Source organism: Halyomorpha halys, unplaced genomic scaffold, assembly GCF_000696795.3.
Source record: "Halyomorpha halys isolate HHAL.00 unplaced genomic scaffold, Hhal_1.1 Scaffold634.1, whole genome shotgun sequence".
In the NCBI taxonomy this organism is placed as follows: Eukaryota; Metazoa; Arthropoda; class Insecta; order Hemiptera; family Pentatomidae; genus Halyomorpha; species Halyomorpha halys.
This window is the reverse complement of record NW_027109321.1, coordinates 498,721-510,322: the sequence shown is the minus strand read 5'-3', so window position 1 is coordinate 510,322 and position 11,602 is coordinate 498,721. Positions and strand designations below refer to the sequence as shown.

General features: G+C 29.4%; 1 protein-coding gene across 1 annotated transcript in view; it reads left to right on the top strand.

The window, feature by feature from the left end:
* Positions 1–1,819: 1,819 nt before the first annotated feature.
* Positions 1,820–11,602, top strand: part of LOC106684970 (gamma-aminobutyric acid receptor alpha-like) — a gene marked incomplete in the record, with an annotated part of 205,416 nt that continues 195,633 nt past the window's right edge. The window contains 1 exon segment of the mRNA XM_067047522.1: positions 1,820–1,910.

Sequence of the window (11,602 nt, the reverse complement as noted above, 5' to 3'; positions counted from 1 at the left end):
AAAATTTGCGGAACTGTTATTACATGTGTAAGCCAGGGATGTTAAAACAACGTTTCCATTAAAATCGACCAACGGGAAGTTCAGCTTTAGAGAATCAATTTTAAACATTTCTAGAATACTCTCAAATTATTTTGATTGAGCTTGGTAAATTAATGTAGAATTGAGTGGTCTTTGAAAGGTCTTGTATCCATTGAAACAGTTTAAACACGGGTTAAATAAAGAATTTAAAAAAAAAAAATCTGTATAGACTGTATTATTTTCTCCTTCTAGAAGCGTCCACTCCCTGAAGTCTATAAGGTAGCAGGGTACGAGAATGGACTAGCAGGCAGCATAGTATATTTAGGTGTCACCCTTGAAGGACTTCTGATGCTACTTCGCCATTGCTCTAAGAAGGTCAAGCAGGTAAAACTAAGTCTTACAGGCTTAATCACTTTCTAACTTCTCCTAATGATTTACAAAAGTGTGTTGAGGTCAGCCCTGCTCTACGGAGCACCTATGCTGACCAACATAGAACCTTCAACGGTCCAAGAGGCTACAACAGTTTCAGAGCGGTATACTGAGATGTATAGTGAGACATACTGCACATAAAAGAGCAAAGACGGACCACATACATACGACATTTGAACTACCGACTGTTACAGAATTCGTACCGAGTAGACAGACATATCAAATTTTCTGATAGCCTTCGATACTGTACGAACCCATTATTTCAGAAACTGACACCAACAGGACGGCCACAAAGGTGGCAGACATAAACAGGCTCAGACTCGACTGAGTACAAGTAGCAGAATTATTTGAATTAACAAACTTGGTGAGCCCCATCACCAACAAACTGACTCAAAATACAGACTTCTTCTTTACAAGATATCAAATTTCCCTCTTCAAATACATTATCATGCAGAAAAAGAGGCTAACCCGTGTTTATCATGATAATAAATCCAATCACCCATGGGGCTTAGAAGAAAAATAAATTCTATACATAACCATATTGTTTGCTTCTTTGAAATAAATAATCCGTTTCCATTGTTATCGATAAAACATAATGGACAAAAACAAAATATTACAGAGTTTTATAAATAAGTAAAGGAGAAAAGTGGAAAATTAGACAGAGTTTGAATCAGGAAAAACCAATCACATCCAATTTTTGTGTACATACCTTCGTTGTCTTCTGTTGGCCTGCTATATTTTAGGTAGCAACAAAGTTAATATTTGTTATACCCTCAAGAAACCCATAAAATACTAATTTCTATGGTCAGTGAAAATTGTATGACGCACAGTCGAAAAATATTTTATTTCTTGTTATGATGTTATGTTATGATCTTACATCGCGAGGTATACCTTGTAAAATTAATAGAATTTTAATTCATTAGTTTTTGTTGTTTTTTTTGGTTATAGCAAAAAAAAAATTACAAACCTTACATTACAAAAACTACACAACAAAAAACATATACATTAAAAAACCTACACAACACAAAAATCCATATAAGTTGCCTGATAAGTTTCGATTTTATATTTTCTGGTCTTTTTATTTATGAAATAGATATTCATTATCACTAATTACCAAATGTAGGAATTTTATTTCATTTTTCATCAAATAGATCAATGGATAGATTTTTATCTAAAAAAATATATTTATAGTTTTCAAATTTTTAAAAGACCCTTATTCTTAGAAGTAAGCGGTATAGAAATAAATATTTTCATGAAGCTGTAGGTACGTGGATACATGAATGAACTCCACAGAAGGGAGGGGGTAGTCAGCTGATGGTGGAGGTGAGCCGAGACTAGAAGAGCCAGTCGTGAAGAAGCCTCCATTCTGGTGGGCAGCTACCTCTCCGCCCTTCACTATTCCACGTATTCCGACAAAATTTCCAAAAAATATTATTATTATCCCTAGCTCTACTAAATTCAAGGTAAAGCCTAAATAACTAAATATAGCCGCTTTAGAGAGCCAATGGAACTATAGTAAATGCTAAAATATACTCACGTGTTTGAATGTAGCATGATTTGTCCAAATTAGAGCCTGCATAGATATATTTATTTTTTCAGGCTGAAGTTATTCCAAGAAATGTATCATAGAAGAGAAAAAATGTTTTCGGTTATCAATTATATTTATTCATAGAATTTAACTACACTCCAATTAGTTAATGATTATTTCTATGCGTTTTCCTATAGTTATTGTTCTGTATATATATTTTTAAATGCTGCATAACATATTAACATTGTAAGTTAATTGACCGTAATATCATAAGATTAAATATATTTTTATTTTAATTAAAAGAAGCTCGTAATATCTGAATCTGATTATATAATACTAAAGGAGGGAAATAATTGTACATATATTAATATATTAATAATTTGTATTGAAAATAAATTTATTTATTCCATTTTTTTTAATTGTGTCTAACTTCAGATGTTTGATCTCTAGCCAATCAGAATTATGAGTAAATTAAATTTATAATTAAAAAACAGTTATTTTAATTTGAAACCGAGCAAAATAGTGTTAAATTAAATATATAAAACATATAAAAATTAATTTCTAAGACTTAATGTTTTAAATTCGGCATATCTAAATGGGTGTTCTTGTTCATCTTAAATTGAATGATTTGTAAAGTTTAATTAAACTAATAAAACATTTGACTCGATATTTATATTTTAAAAAATTTTTAATGGGCTACTCCTGATCTTGTGTGGATTATTTAATTAAAAAAACTCAAAATCTTATATAAAAAAACTATATTTCTCCTATTTTTTACAAAGAACAAATATCACAAATTATATTTTACTTAAAAAAATATCAACGCAGAAATTAAAATTATGAATGTATCTCACTCAATCATACTCGTTTCTATTGCATGTCTAAGTAGGAAAAACAAAATTTACTAAGACATCAATAATTGGAAAAACATTATCCTATTTTTGCTGAATTGAGTCATTTACAATCCCAGCATCTTAAACCCATGATATCATTGAGACGTAAGATTTAATAAGATGTTTGAATGGACTCCATAAAATAATGTTGTTTTATAAACTTTTTAGATAGTCAATCTCTCGATTTCTTTTATAATTTATACGTAAATTTAATAATAATAATAATAAAAATAAATTTTATTATGACAAAAACATCATAAAGTGGGAAACCTGAATTGTGGAAAAATCTGGCGGTTGAGCGTGATCATGAAAAATCACCTCTCTGTATGACCGTTGTTCTAAAAACAGTGCTTCCTTACAAAATTCTGACCCATGATTCTTCATGATTCGTAGTGGCTTAAGTTATTATTATTATGACAAAAATAAGTTCGTAGGTGAATAGTTGTATATGTATTGGTGTAGATATAATGAATAAATCGCATTAATATGTTGTTATTTGTTTTTTCATAATTGAAGGATAATTATTGAAACTTTTTTTATTGTGACTTTTGCCACAACATAATTTATCAAACATAACTGAGAATCTTTTCGGTTGGATTACTGAAAAATTATTAGTTGTATTTGTCTCCTACCGCTTGGTAGATATGTTAGACATTGCGTCGATAGCTCTTCCACTGTTCGACAATTCCCTTATCGCCTTAATTTTTACTGTCTAAAAATTTCAATACCATATCTTATTTACCATCTCTGTCTTGCCTCCTACGGCTTCTAATCTGAATGCATACGAGAATAATTCTGGATTCTAAGACAATATCAACTTACCTCGAATAAATGCTTACAAGACGTTGGCCAAGAGAAATAGGTGCAAAGCTTTCACGTTAATGTCTCGTATTTGTTTATAACTTTAATGTAATAAACTAATGATTTTAATGCAACGTTTTTGAAATAGAATAAAATTTAATTTAAATAAGGCAAATCAACTTTATGGCGTTTATTATTGACTGTTATTTACCATGAATATTGCCTCATCATAGAACTGCTTTGGACCAATTTTGCAAATACTATTTTCTTTATATAGACAACTAACTAACTATTTTAATTAAGTGGGTGCATTGCACAATTCAAACTCAATTACACCATGCAAACCTTTTTTTTGAGTAACGAACGAGTAATATGGTGAAAAAGACTATTATTGCTAATACTTTTTTTTTATATAATCAAATGTATACTCAATAAACATATATATTTAAACTCATAATAATTTAAATGTAAACTATAGAAAATGACTGAAACGATTTTGATTTCTACATAATAAAACTAAAAGGTATTTAATATCTGCTATGTCTAACATCATTTAAATGAATATCTGACAAGCCAAATCTTCAAAATATCATCTCCTAAAGTATCTTTAATTTTGTTCATTAGAAATAATTAGTCATCTTATGTTATAATGAGTAAGTAGTTTACGGAAGTAAGTAAAAGAGGCCGTAGTTTCTCAGTTTGAAAACCTATTGCAGAAATAAAATAGACGTATAACATACAGTTGGAAAGCCGAAAGTTTCAGATAATTTTTTCTAACATAAAAAGTCATTGCAGATAGTAGATAAATACATAATCACATAAACTGAACACATAAACAGATGGTCTCCGAAGCTATTATTAATTTTTCAACAAAATAAATGGTTTTAATTTTTTTTAAAGTATTTTGTAAACATATAATCATCGCTGTTCAGAGTTTGTGAATAAGAAAAGAGATAGCTGTGCGGTATCATAAGCGGTACAAGTTTTAATGCCCTGCTTGAGTAAAAATTAATTTCTATTGTAAGCAGGCTAGTAAATGGAAAATGTGTGATGCGCATACCCCACCTCTGATTTTCCAGTTACGTAAATAACCAGAAATAAGAAAAATAATTAAAATTAATTTGTTTTAATCGGTGCCAAAATATAAAGAATATTTTTTTCTATTATCTAGGAATTTACTAAAATTCATAATGTTATTATATTTTAGTTTGGCTCTTTATAGATTATACAGCATTATCTAACATTGTCCTGGCTTCAAATCTGATCTTATGAAGAAATCTCATCCAACTCCTTGTGGTTGATTCTAGAACATTTTTCAGTACTTTCTCACTATCCATAACAGCGTATTTCTATTTTCAAGAGAATTGTTCATAATTCGTCTTCACCTTGATAAATATTAAGAGATATAATGGCTGGAGGTTTTTTAATAAGTCGAAGTTTTCAGATTTACTTATTTCTTTTCCATTTTGATAGTGCCTCTTTCATAAAGGTATTCAGTTTCTTTTCTTTAAGAGTAGATTTGAATAATTTTCATGAGCACCAAAACAGAGAAGTTATTTATTTTTTATGTCTGTCTATCTGAATTTTTGATTATAACGTAATTTTTTAAGCAGAGGAATAACCGACCACTAAATACAGTAATTATAAAATAAAATATATAATATCAATTTTAATTAGTAGATAACTCAAATTAAAATTTGATTAACACTATTTACATGTATTAAAATGCGGTACCTTCTATGAAATCGTGGTATACAATATTTCTAAAGTAAATATTGTTTTCACATATTTTTAATTTTTATTCGATTAAATAGAAGTTTATAAAGGTCCACAATTCTTTGTCTTATTCTCCATTCTGTTCTAGTCCGCCATCTGTTCACCGTGAAAGATTTAGAATCTAAAACATATATGTTAGATGGAGATCAGGCTGTCACGAAGTTCTTCTCAAGTCTGAGTTCCGCCTGCTGGGCTGGGAGATACTATCAAGAAGACCCAAGTTATATTATATTTTCCCAGTTGTCCCGTTTCACACCCCCTCAAAATATCAATCCTAACTCCTATATTTAATATTACCATAAGCTTATTATATTTAAAACCAATTCGGAAAACTATATCAAATGACGTTATTTGTTTTTTTTTGTTGTTTTAGTATTAAATTGTGTCATGTATATTCGAACTTTGGTAATAAGAATTAATGAGCACATGTACACTTTATTTACTGCTATACATAAATTAAATGATAACAAAATATTAAGTAAAAAAACAAATTATAGTAATGTAAAATAACGCCCTAAACACATCCATTTCTATATACATCAAGTGCAAGTGCCTATTGAAATTTAGCTCTACAGATCTCCGAAACAGGCTTTTAAATGATGAGTTTCTAATAAAAATGGTGATTTTAAAAGGTCTTCAAGAAATCATCTAATAAGGTCATGATATAGGTTACAGTTGGTAACCTATTGTTGATCGTTGACTATTGTTTAAAGAATTTTGAACTGAAAGGATTGAATGCGTTTTATGTTATAATTTTTTGCTGCCCCCGACAATTTTAATTCGTAAATCCGGACTAGTTTCAGTATTGTCTTGCGAAATAGTAGTTTGTTCCCAACTAAAGGCTGAGATTTTGTGTTTAGCAGTCTACAGGTTTGTCCAAATTGTCGGTTAAATTCTTTTAGATGTAAATTTTAACTAAGATTAATTATTTTTAAAAATTAGTTTATCAATAATTAAGTTCCAGGGATGAAAACGGTACACTCCCTAGAATGTAACTTCGAAATTTAGAGTAAATGAAAATCTATAAGTTTACGAGGAATTGTTGCTATGATTGGAACTATTAGTTTATTTTCTAAAAAACGTCTTACGGAAATTTGGTAAACAATTTTCAAAAATATCGAATTCAAAATTCAACCAACAATACTTTACTACATACTACCACTTCTAATATATAATTTTGCCTAAGAGTTAACCTAAGAGTAATTGAAAATTAATTTCTTCCAATAGAATCTGATATGAAAAATAAAGTTGACGACTACTCACTGAGTAGTCAGTCAATAAATTAAATTTTAAAATGTTGGAATTTTTTTTTAAATGGCAGTTTTACATCTTAAGCTAATAGAAAATTGCTCTTAAGACATTATTGATATATTAACTTATGAAATTTAAAGTTTTTAGCAAATTACTAAAATTTATAGGAATAAATTTCGTGAATTTTTGCATTTAATAAGTATGTGAAGTCCAGTGAATTTAGATTCTACCTAGAAACCCATCTACAATAAATAGATTTTAATTTTCTCTTTTTTATTGAATTTCTTATATTTAGATGTAAAAAGTTCACCAATCAAAAGTTCTAATTGATTAGAGTTAATCAATTAAATTTAAATTTGTTGTTGTTTTTTTTATGCCCCCATAAAAATTACTTTTTTGGCAGAATACTGTCTGTTGTTTTTTCAACAGCCAACTTTCAGAAATGAACTCAATGCCTAAGTTGTCCAAAAAATAAAAAACTCCAATGTGATTAAGAATTAATTAATAATTGAAGTTAACATAGTTTTTATATTTTACATATTAGTTTAAACGTTTTTGCTAATAATTTGCAGGCTCAGCCAAACCGGTCGGCAGTTACAGATAACGAATAGGGCAGTTGAATTACAAATATCGAGAGGTCTTTGGTTTAGTGTTTGGCACAACAACAATTGCTGCTCTTAGCTCAAAAATGCTTCTGGTCTCCTGCCAGGAGAGGAATATCCACGAATCAAGAAAGGAGGAGATTTAAATACCAATTCAATCGGTTTCTGTTCTTGATTTCGAAACCAAAACATCTATCTGAAGGTCAATATGAAAAAAAAATTAAATTAAGCATAAAACATATTTTTTTTTATTTTTTAATTACATTAATTTTATCAAGGAATGCAGTCTTTAGTTGTATTAAACTCTTCAACGAGTCGTTTTTTACACCAATCCCGTATAACATCCATTATCTGTTCTAAAGATGTTTCTTCTTACATATGTGTGATAGGGTTCGCTTGATTAATCGTAATGTATATGATTAAAATATTATTTAAACTTTTTCTAACAACTTCCTTAGCTATCTACCACCTAATCTTTTAATGTTGAATATTTTTGGAAAATATAGGGGACAAAAAACCATAGATCTTTATCCTTTGTTATTGCAATTATTTTACAGTTTGTTGTCTATGAAAATTAGAGCGCAAAGTTTGTATTTTTAACGTTTAATTTGCTTTCTCAACGCTTCAAGCACTTCTGTCGTTTCAACAAACAGCTCTGAAGTATTTACGGCATAATTGTATCAATGAGAAAGTCTGTACCCACATTATAATCTAGGGCCTAAGCAGCATACACAGATAAAAAGATATATTTTGTACCTATATTTAAGGTAAAGGCCATCAGCAAGAATTTTTTTCAATTTAAAATATTGAAATTATTACTTACTTAAATGAAACTTGAATAAATTATATTTCTTTAAATTTGCCGAATTTAAATTAGTTTAAAATAACATACTTTAAAGTGGAACAAAGGAGACAACAGCGTTTATCAACTTCTGGTATACAGAACAGTAGCTTGAAAACACTGATATAAAGAAACCCTGATTTCCTTGAAATTAAAAATGAACAATAAAATCAATCTGTAAATCATGAACTTTTCTTCACCTCCAAAAACATATAAAAGTACCATAATACGTCAGACATCTAAAAAGTTCAAATAAAGCGATATACAACGCGTGAAATTAAAATCGTTAAAAATTCTATTTACTAAACCTCCGAAAACATGAAAACGAATCCTAATATGTTAGAATTTCAATAAAAGTTGAAATGAATATTTAGACGACCGTGCAATCTTACAATCGATAGCTTTCTATTTTCCCCGAAAATATAAGAAGGAACCTACATTTTTTTAAAATCCGAAAAGTTATAATAAATATTTCAGCCTTCATTTTCACATTTAGTACCTCGAAAAACGTACAAATATGTTATGAGACGCTCAACACATAAATGTACCTTAATATGTAGACAAAGGGCAATCTGGACATATGGAGTTCAGCTTTGGGGCTCCACTAAACCTTCGAATTCCTCTCGTATTCAATCCTTACAATCTAAAATCTTTTGTAAAATCGTAAATGCTCCTTACTTTGTCACAAATAAAATCATACATAAAGACCTTATTGTTCCCTATGTAACCGATCTAGCCCGAACCAGATATCACTCCTTCCATTATAAACTCTCTAACCACCCAAACCCCCTAGTTTCTAATCTTGCATCCTCTTCCGTTCCTGACAATTCTCCGAGGTGCCTGAAAAGAAGATGGCCACGAGACCAGCTAATGTAAAATGTCATTAGAGTGCTACCATTGGGTAGTTTCTCTACACGCCTGTAACACTCCAATTTAACTTAGATCAGTTTACTAAATGTATTATAATGTACAGTTGTAAATAGCAATAAATAAATATTTTAAATATATATATGTAGACAAGTTGGTAAAAATGGGTAAAAACAAATCGATGTGCGATCCCGTGATCACATGTTTCGAAAGAATTTAATTTGTTTTTTCTATGCCCCTTTGAAAACATATGAAAATATAAATACGAATATCTTTGAATTATAGAGGCCGTAACATTTTAGAATCCCGAATGTTATTAAAAGGAATCTTTTTTTTTTATTAATTGAAATAATTTATGTAACTTATAATATGTAATTTATATATGTTATTTATGACCTTACTACCGTAAAAAACTTTTTTTTCTTATGTCTGTAAATAAAGCTAAGATATATTTTAATGTAAAAATGTTCCTCGGGGACATTCAGGACAATGAGAATTGAATCGCACATAGCATTATCAAAACCTCGTAATATAATTTTTTTTTAATGATAGGTAACAATCTGCCACACAGTTGTGGGCAATGGGTAATAGTGATGAATGATCACATTCATACTAAAATAAAATAAAATAAGAATACAAATAAATGAATGAATGAGAAAAAAAAAACCTCTCTTAAAATATATACAAACCGAAGGAAATATAATATAACATAATGATTAAATAATATAATCTCTAGTCACATTTACACTCTTATATACAATATTATACACATCGTAATATAATTAATTCAACTTAAATATATGTGAAAGAAATGTTTCTGAAGATCGCAGATATTGTATTAAAATCCACCTAAATTTATAAATGATAAGTAGAAACCACCTTCAAAAGGGAATTAAAATTTAATTGTTGTCTGATCACTCAAATAATTGATCAGAACAGGAGTGAAAATTGTAGGTAACGATGATGCCAATGTTTAGGGGCTAGATGGGCCTCTAAGTGGAGACGAAGATTTTGTAAAATAACTGCAATACAATATCAAACTAACTACATTGTGTAATACAGTTAATAACTAATTTTGTATTATTGTGCGTCCCATACAGCCAAATCTACTAATTTTGTTCAAGAACCTAGGAAGGTATCCTAACTCAAAACTTGGCTGTGACGGGCTCTCAAAGTCATGCTTATGCTAATGGTGCAGGACAATTCATTCGATTACGTACTATTAATATTTAGATACTTGAAGCATGCTATGTATTGGTTTTATATATCCGTATGCAGTGCTTTATAACTTCACCTGAAACAAGAACTATTCTTAAGGACAGAAAATTATCTACCATGCGATTTCTTATCTCACTGCGATTCCTGAAATCACTCACGTCTGGGAACCAATTGCAGGACGGACGTGGGCTGCATCTTTCACTATTGACCAGCTTGTTAGGCGGTCAGTTGCAACAGTCATTCGACGAAGGGGGTTTAACTATCCTAAACTACTAGCTCCAAGTCGAAGAAATTTACCGATCCTGCAATCCTGGTTCCCAGGCATTTTTTACATTTCCTCGTAAATAGCTTTAGGAAAGCTTTGCAGAAATAAAAATATCTCGTTAAAAAGTGCCCTCTTTCCCGGAAACAAGACGAAGAAAAGGTCGGAAGGCTGCATTGTCATATATCCAATATAATCTATTGATGTATAAAAGCTCCAGATCCCATTCTGATAATTTTATTAATATTAACTTCAGAAGGAAGATTCTTTACTTATATTCCAAGTAAAATGATATCGAAAGAATTTATTATAATACATCAATTTAATACAATATAAAAAGGTTATTGTTTTTATAATACATTAATATAAAAAAAATAATCGTTTTATATTTTTTAATGATATTAATTTTTTCAATAACCCGATTTAGGCGACAAATTATAAATTCATTCTATTTGGGACCGAAACTCGCCGGTCAAGCGGGAAAGATGGTTAATCTGGATTTATAAAAGATAAAACATTAATAATTAATTGTAAGTTAACTCGATTATTTGTTGAATATTAAAATACAACAAAAAAATTAATCCATGAGGAGCTCTAGTATAAAAGGAATAGGATCAATTTTTGGACAAGACACAAATGGACCAGGAACCACAAAAAATCAAAGATTAATATCTCAGTGACAAGATGTAATATAATTGAAAACATTTAAGGTTTAAATTTCTCACCAAAATAATTTAGAGTTCCTTGCAAAATAAATTTAATCAGCAAATGGGCAAAACGCTATTTGTTCAGGAGCTCGCTCTATATCCAATACGTATATTAATATACGATATTGTTAAATTTATATTCTTACCTCTTAACATAAAATCAATTATTATATATCATTTATATTTTAGCGAAATTTCAGCCGGTTTTGAACGTACTTGAACGATAAACGTACTTCACTAGGCAATTAAAAAACATCTTTCTAAATATAATCATTGAGCAAAACCTTTCCGAGAAAATCTCCCACAATGATCATGGAATTTATTCAGAAATAGTATAACAATACTAATAAACAATTTCGTTAAAAAATATATAAATTAAAAATAAATTTAAAGTGATGCTGTTCAGAAT